This window comes from Marmota marmota, unplaced genomic scaffold (assembly GCF_001458135.2).
Source record: "Marmota marmota marmota unplaced genomic scaffold, marMar, whole genome shotgun sequence".
NCBI classification, from domain to species: domain Eukaryota; kingdom Metazoa; phylum Chordata; class Mammalia; order Rodentia; family Sciuridae; genus Marmota; species Marmota marmota.
This window is the reverse complement of record NW_025999842.1, coordinates 779,120-786,599: the sequence shown is the minus strand read 5'-3', so window position 1 is coordinate 786,599 and position 7,480 is coordinate 779,120.

Genomic DNA, 7,480 nt, shown 5'->3' with positions numbered 1-7,480 from the left:
TATATATATATATATATATATATATATATATATATATATATATTACAGTAGAGTATATTTGACACTCATACATCAAGTGTACCTTAGTCTAATTAGGATCCCATTCTTGTGGTTGTACATTATGTGCATTTTTACTGGTGGTGTATTCATATATGAACATGGGAAAGTTATACTCTATTAATTCTACTGTCTTTCCTATTCCCATTCCCATTCCCTTCCCTTCATTCCCTTTTGTGTAACCCACTGAACTTCTATCCTCCACCCCACACCCCTTATTGTGTGTTACTTTGTGATGCTAGGTCTCGAACTTTTGAAACATATTTTTACTTTGTCAATATGCTTCTATTAGGTTTGGCCCATGAGAGCAGTAAGGGGAGTCTGGACAATCTTGCTGAAGTATGTTATTTTAGCACTTTATAATGTGGTTTAGACATTGGTTTACAGTGGCTATTTAGGAACTCGCTCAAATTTTCATCTGAGTCCCCATAAAAATAATGAAACGATAGAACCTCATATTTTCATATGAAAATTCAGAATGTATTGCCCTATTGTTGGAATCTAAGAGAAATTGTTTTTAACTAAATTCAAGACTAATGAAATAAGAACAAAGGGCAATTGATGGTTTAGTCATTGTCTGCAGCCATGGGAGGACTCCACCCCATTGATTTATAGAATATTTGGTTCTTTGTCCCATAACTCTAATAATTAGTGATATAGGGAAGAAGTTTGATGTTATTTTTATTTATGATCCTTTACAAATTGGCTGTTTTTTCCTTCCTGAAAGCATTTGAACTTTTATTTATATTTAATACTCTGAAATGATTTATCAATTTATTTTACAATGATTTATCTGGATGTCTTAATTTTCCTTATTCTATTTACAAGTCACAATGTGGGCATTTCTTATCTAAATTAATGTATAACTTCAGTTCTATTAGATTCTTACCATTATTCTTTAGAAAATTCTCCTTCATTTTCTTGTTTTGTTATTCTTGTTAGTTGGATATTGAACTCCTTAGTTGGTCTTATTCCCTGAATTGTCACTGTTGGATCAGCAGTCACTTTTTTAAATTAATTTTTTTCCCACTTACAATGTCAGTTATCTTTAATATGTATTGTTTCTTGCATATGTACTTGTAATTAAAAACAATATTTGTAGAGATACTAGCTGGTATCTATCTTCTGCAGGCTTTCCCAGAAATGAGAAAAAATATCTCAAATTTCAGAATGTGCTAAAGCAAAACTGCCAGGGCATTTTATTTCTTTCTTTGAAGATAAACACGTTTTTGGTTGTTTTTAAAATTCTGTTACTTTTCTCTTTATTGCTAAAGGGATAGATAGTTGCCTGGCAGTCATTCTATATACTAAAGTGGAAAGTTCCATTGTTTTATACTCATTATTCAAGTGTTCTACTTTTCCTAACCATATTCTTTCAAACTGCTGCCTCAAACTATTTTTCCAGGATCTACTCAGCTACGTCCATTCCTATATGCCCGTTTTCAGTAGGTGGATTTCTGTACTATATACCAAGTACCATTCTTCTATGTGCTATCTTATAGAAATTTAAAGTCATATTATCTATCATTTTCACCATAGTAATTGCCAATATTTGGGTTCATGTTCAAATCATATCTTTTCATTCCTAATACAACATTCCTAACGCAGTGTCATAAGCTTCTACCTCTCCCTGTCAGCTAAAACTTCCCTTTGTCTCCAGAGAGTTCTACATAATAATCTAGTGCAAATATGCCTCTATGATGTTTAAAAATTTATCTCAAATCACCACCAACTATAAAATTAAATGTGAACCTTTAATTTAGTCAGTAGAATACTTAAAAATCTATTACCAACATGATACCTGAGTATGCTTTAAATAGTTAATTTCATTTATTTGACTATGTTTTTTTCTGTCTTTTCCAGACCATTTTCCTCTGAGGAAAGAGCCATGTTTTATTTACCTGTGTATCTTAGTGCTAACATAAGTTTTGGCACAAAATACTATTTGAATAATCTATTCAAGGCACCTTTTGAAAACCCATACTGTAAGTTCTGGATATATAGGTTTAAACAAGATATACTGAATTAATAGTCTCATAGATAGTTCTCATTTTTATCACCTCATATCCATTTATGTCCTGACATATTGTGTTTCACCATTTTTATAAAACATCAAGAATATTCAGAATTCCATGCCTTCTACATTCCATTATAGTGGTTAGGATTTCTAGTAATTAATAACCAAAATCTTTGTAATACCTTGACATCTGGGACTTTGGGAGGGCCTTAAACAACCTAACTTCAAAATTCTCTCCGTATTCTGCTTTCACAAATGGGTCCCCTAGCTATTAAGCCCTAGTTTTCAAGAGACTGGGCATAGTTGCTGCTTATCCCTGAGAGCTAGCCATGGAATCATTTGAATAAGCCAATCAAAGTATCCCACAGTAATCAGGGGGTAGGAGACAGCCCACCATTTCAAAGCTACAATGCCTGCTTTCACAGTCCCCAGTTGCTCACTCTGATCCCAAGTGGTGAGGGTCCTCTTCCTTCTGGCTGTGAGTCCCTGTGACTAAGTGTAGCTTTTGATCTCATCTGTCCAGTCAGTGCTTTGTGCATGTGTGAAGTTATCTCTATTAACATAGGACCTTCTTTGCCCCGCTTCTTCACCAATGGTGTGAATAGGAAATGACTAAATGATTCCTCTGCTAGAAAATTTATATCTTTCCTTCTTCACATTTGACAAAGCAAAGGACTTACCAGCCTAAAGTGAGTTCATTTGTGAAGATTTCCCAACTTCTTACTGAGTTATGTCATCTTCTTCATTCTTGCTCACTTTTATTCAATTTTCTTGTACCATGACATAATTTTTGCTAATGTGTATTGTCTTCTTTCATACAGTGAGCATTTCAAGGGGGAATTTTTTTTTGTTTCCCTAGTAACTAGTAAAATTCACAATACTTAAAGTGTTTGTTCAGAATTATTTGCCAGAAAAGTTAATATATTCAAATATATTTTTTTAAAAACTGTGACAGCAGCCATTTACAACCATTACACTGGGTCAATCTTTTATGGTACTTATGATTTAGTAAAACTTGGCAATCTAAGATTGCAAGTCATGGCAAGGAAAAGCCAGATAAGTTCCTTATATAGTTGATGCACATAAGAAAATATACATGAAATAATATGACTAACTTGGAATGTCTTATGTACAATTGTGTACTATTTCAGAGATTTCTTTTTTTATGATGGAATGCTGACATAACTATTTAAAAATAATTTTAAAATATCAACTAGGAAACCCCATGTTATAAAAACATATCTCAAAGAAGCAACTAGATGCTGAAAGGTCTAGTAGATTTAGGCAATATAATTATATTGAAATTGCTGAGGAACTATTTAAAGTCAAAAGTGTGACAATCTCTTCTCCATTCAGATTGCTTCATTAAGTGAAAATAGTAGGAAGCCATTGAAACTTTCCATCATTATTTCTTAATATCTTATTAAATCCCTAATAAATAATGGAATACAGACTAGACCAAGTGGCATATTGTTAAATTCTTGCACTAAGTTTTCTGAGACGAAGTCTTGGAATGTGTGTTCTGATAGATTTCTATATACCTCAGTAAGTAATGCAATTTACCAAAAGAAGAAGTAAACTTATCCATGTGGTGTTTGTTTTGAGTTATGGGTTGCCTGTTTTCTTATAGATGAGAGAGAAAAAGAAAAATGGAATAGAAATATGGACAAACGGAAGGGAAAGGAAGAGACAATGAGTGATTGATTAATAGAAAGTACAACGTTCCTCTGACTTTCAGCAAGGGAAGTACAACATACATAATTTTAGATAATGACAAGAGAGAAAACATTTTATTGACATTATACACAAGAATCATTCTTAGGTGGGAAATAACATTTCATAGTGATATATTAATTCACAACCCATATCTATTAGACTTAGCAATGTCTAATTGCATCAAGTAGCTATTGGTATGAAATACATTGTTTGAAAACTCCTGGCATAAAACTGCAATCATTTATTTAGCTAATGATTTTGCAATGTGAAATTACGGGCTGGGCCTAGCTGGGGCCTAGCTGGGCCTAGCTTGGTAGTTTTTCTACTTGGCTTGGCTCCCTCATGCTCTCCCTCAGTTTTGCTCATCTTGACTGAAATTTTTTCATATTTCTGGGGCCTTTTGTAGGGCACCTAGGATGAAGCTCTAGTTCACACATTCTCTTATTGCCCAGCAGATTAGCCCAGGCTTATTCATTTGGTGCCTGATCAGAGAGCCAATAGAGAAAGAAGCCTGTAAAGTTTCGGGAGTGTCTTGTCCTGGATGGGATACACTGTCACTTTTACTGCATTGTATTTGCCCCCCAAACCATAAAGTCATCTCAGATGCAAGGAAGAAAGTCACACTGCAAAAGATGTAGGTATAGAAAGGAATTAAGAATATGATCCTTATTGCAATTTGTTACACAAATATACTAAAATGGAAACTATTGAGAACAAAGTTCTGGGAACAATGATGATAAAATATTTTTAAATCAGAAATTCTTTTTTATCTTAAAATTTGATCAGTATTTATTTTAGATTTTTATTTCTACTTTTTTTCTTGAAAGTATTGATGAAATGAAAATAGTTGATTTTCCTGAAAATATAAATAAACTAATTTGCAAGGGAATGTAAATTAAGCTGCCAGACTAGGTTATACAAGTTCATGGTCTTGAATTGATGTTATTTTAGCTATATATAAATTTTCCAGCTGTTAATCTCTATGTAATTCATAGGTTAGTGCATTTGAATATAAATCATTTACTGATAAATTTGGTATTTTATTAATATTATTAAAATAATATTTAAAAGGTTAAATTAATAACATTAAAAGCCATAAAATCAGTTTTAGGTATATTTGTTATTAGAGAATAAAATTAATTGTTTCACTTCATGATTGATAAAAGGGGATAATGTTTTGTTTTAAAATTGTCGTGATGTAGCAAAAAAAGAATAAGACTGATTAAGTTCTATGCCACTTCCTATTACGTAGTGAATGATTAGCATCAATCAAGGTTGTTAATAAAACATAAATTAGGTAAAATTTCTGCAATGTGTCCTAGACTACCATTCTCAGTTTCATAAGATAAAGATTGATTTTAGGATCAGAAAAGCGAGAAATCCATGCAAAACATTCTCTAACTTACTTATTGTTGATTAACTTAGAAAGCAAAGAATCCAAAACTATTATCCAATTCAGGTTTCTCATATCCATAGGAAATTACTATGAATACTTATTTTTAATAATCTGTATTTATATATTGGAGACTAAATAAACGTATGCTAAAATGAGTTAACTCTAGAGTACAGATTTTTTTTTTTAAAGAAAAGTTGACTTTGACATGATTTGCTGAAGGTGGGAATTCTAATAAAGATACTATTATAATATTTTATGTAAAATGGTCACTATACTGTTCCCTGAAACAATAATAGAAGGTAAAACAATGCAATTGCTTTTATCTAACCTAAGTTTTAGTGTGTGCCATTGCTGAAAATTATGTTTAACTTGAGCACTGAATAACAAATCTTCTACTACAAAATGGAGACACAAATTTAGTTTAAGCTTTAGATTCAGTAAAATATAGAAAGCAGAATAGGTTTTCCTTATCTCAATACAAATCTAAAAATTATTTTGAGAATAGCTGAGTTGAATGGTAGTGTATTCCCCCACCTCTTCCCTTCAAATTAAATGGGCTATTTGATCATTGGCACAATCTATGGGCTGTTGTTTTTGGAGACTGACAGGAAACATTGCAATTCATTGAGGTTTCAACCATAGGTATGAGTCTAGCATTTAGTTGCACTGAATTTTTCTCATGGATTAATAGAAAATATTTTAATTTCATAACCTGCCAACGTTGATGTCTCAATATGAATGAAACACTTGGGTAAGTCAATTTCTTTTCCAAGTCTACACATTTATGTATTTTGGCCATCATTTTAAGTTTTGTTGTCCAATTAAGTAAAACTGAATAAAGGATTTTTCTTAAAAATCAATAAAAACCTCTTTATAGCTATTTTGGTGGACAGAATGTTAAATTATCATATACCAAAAATTATCACATACCAAAACGTGTTCTAAGCTTAACTATTTTATTATCTAAGGCAAAAACAGAAAATTTTGACATGATCTATTATCAACCTACTACCTGACATATACTATGTTAATTTCCTATTTAGAACCACCATTTCACATTGTATTCTAAACAATAATGGGCAAAGCACTATGTTGTTCGGATGATGACAAACAATCGCTTTCTGTTAAGTTGGTAATTGAATGCAAAAACTGAACTTTTTAAGAAATAATTTCTTAAGATCACAAAATTTATGTAAAGCCTATGTAACATTAACATTAAAATAATAAGTAGTAAGTCTAAAGAGGGATAAAAGGTATTTTTCTAATTCAAAACTTAATTGCAATATTCTTATATTTTATATAGTATTTTATTTTAACTTATTTGGTACTGGGATTTGATCCCAGGGGTACCTAATCTCTGAGCCACATTCTCAGCCCTCTTTGTTTTTTATTTTGAGATAGGGTCTTGCTAAATTGCTTAGGTTCTCACTAAGTTGCTGAGGCTGACCTGAAACTAGCAATCCTCCCCTGCCTCAGCCTCCCCCAATGTTGGAATTGCAGGCATGTGCCACCACATCTGGCTTATATTTTATACAGTATTTTAAGTAACTAAATTTCAGTAGAAGTTATCATGCCAGTACGGTTTCATCCTTAGAGACTTGTACTATATGCTGTAACTATGCAAGTTAGGATAATATTGTGTTGAGAGTTGACTGATAACATTGATCACACGGAGCAGTCAGTCATGTAATGGGCACTAAATGATTTGCCCTTTTGAGGGTTTCAGCTGACTAGTTGAGGCATTTGATGTAATTTCATCCTTGTCAGCTATAGATATAACGGAAGCTGCTTTAAAGTAACACATTTAAAAAGTAGAGGAAATTTTTAAAATTCCACAATTTTAATGTTCACCTTACTCCCTGAGCAATTATTCTTTCTGGTACTCCAAATATCTAGCATTTTTTTTCCAGTTGAAGACAGGAGTTTTTGAGGGAAAATGAATAAATGAAAATGAAATTCATTATTCATTTGACTTAAAAGTTATCCTTAGAGGGTGGGCAATGACTGTCCTTCACTTATGGTAGTTAGACTTGTCTAGCTAGGCCATGGTCTGATGAGCTGGGGGCAGGAATCCTCATCTAAGATCATGGCTGATAAGGAATAAACCAGACAGGGTTCATCAATCTCACAAAACAGAACAAATCCAGGCTAAATTTAGCTCCCCAAAATTTATTGTAATACTGATGAACCAGGCCTAATGTAGAGCATTTATTGAATGCTTAATAGGTAAAATGAGTATTCTCAGCATATGGATTGTTTCATTTAATCTTCATCATAACCCAACAAGGTATGAT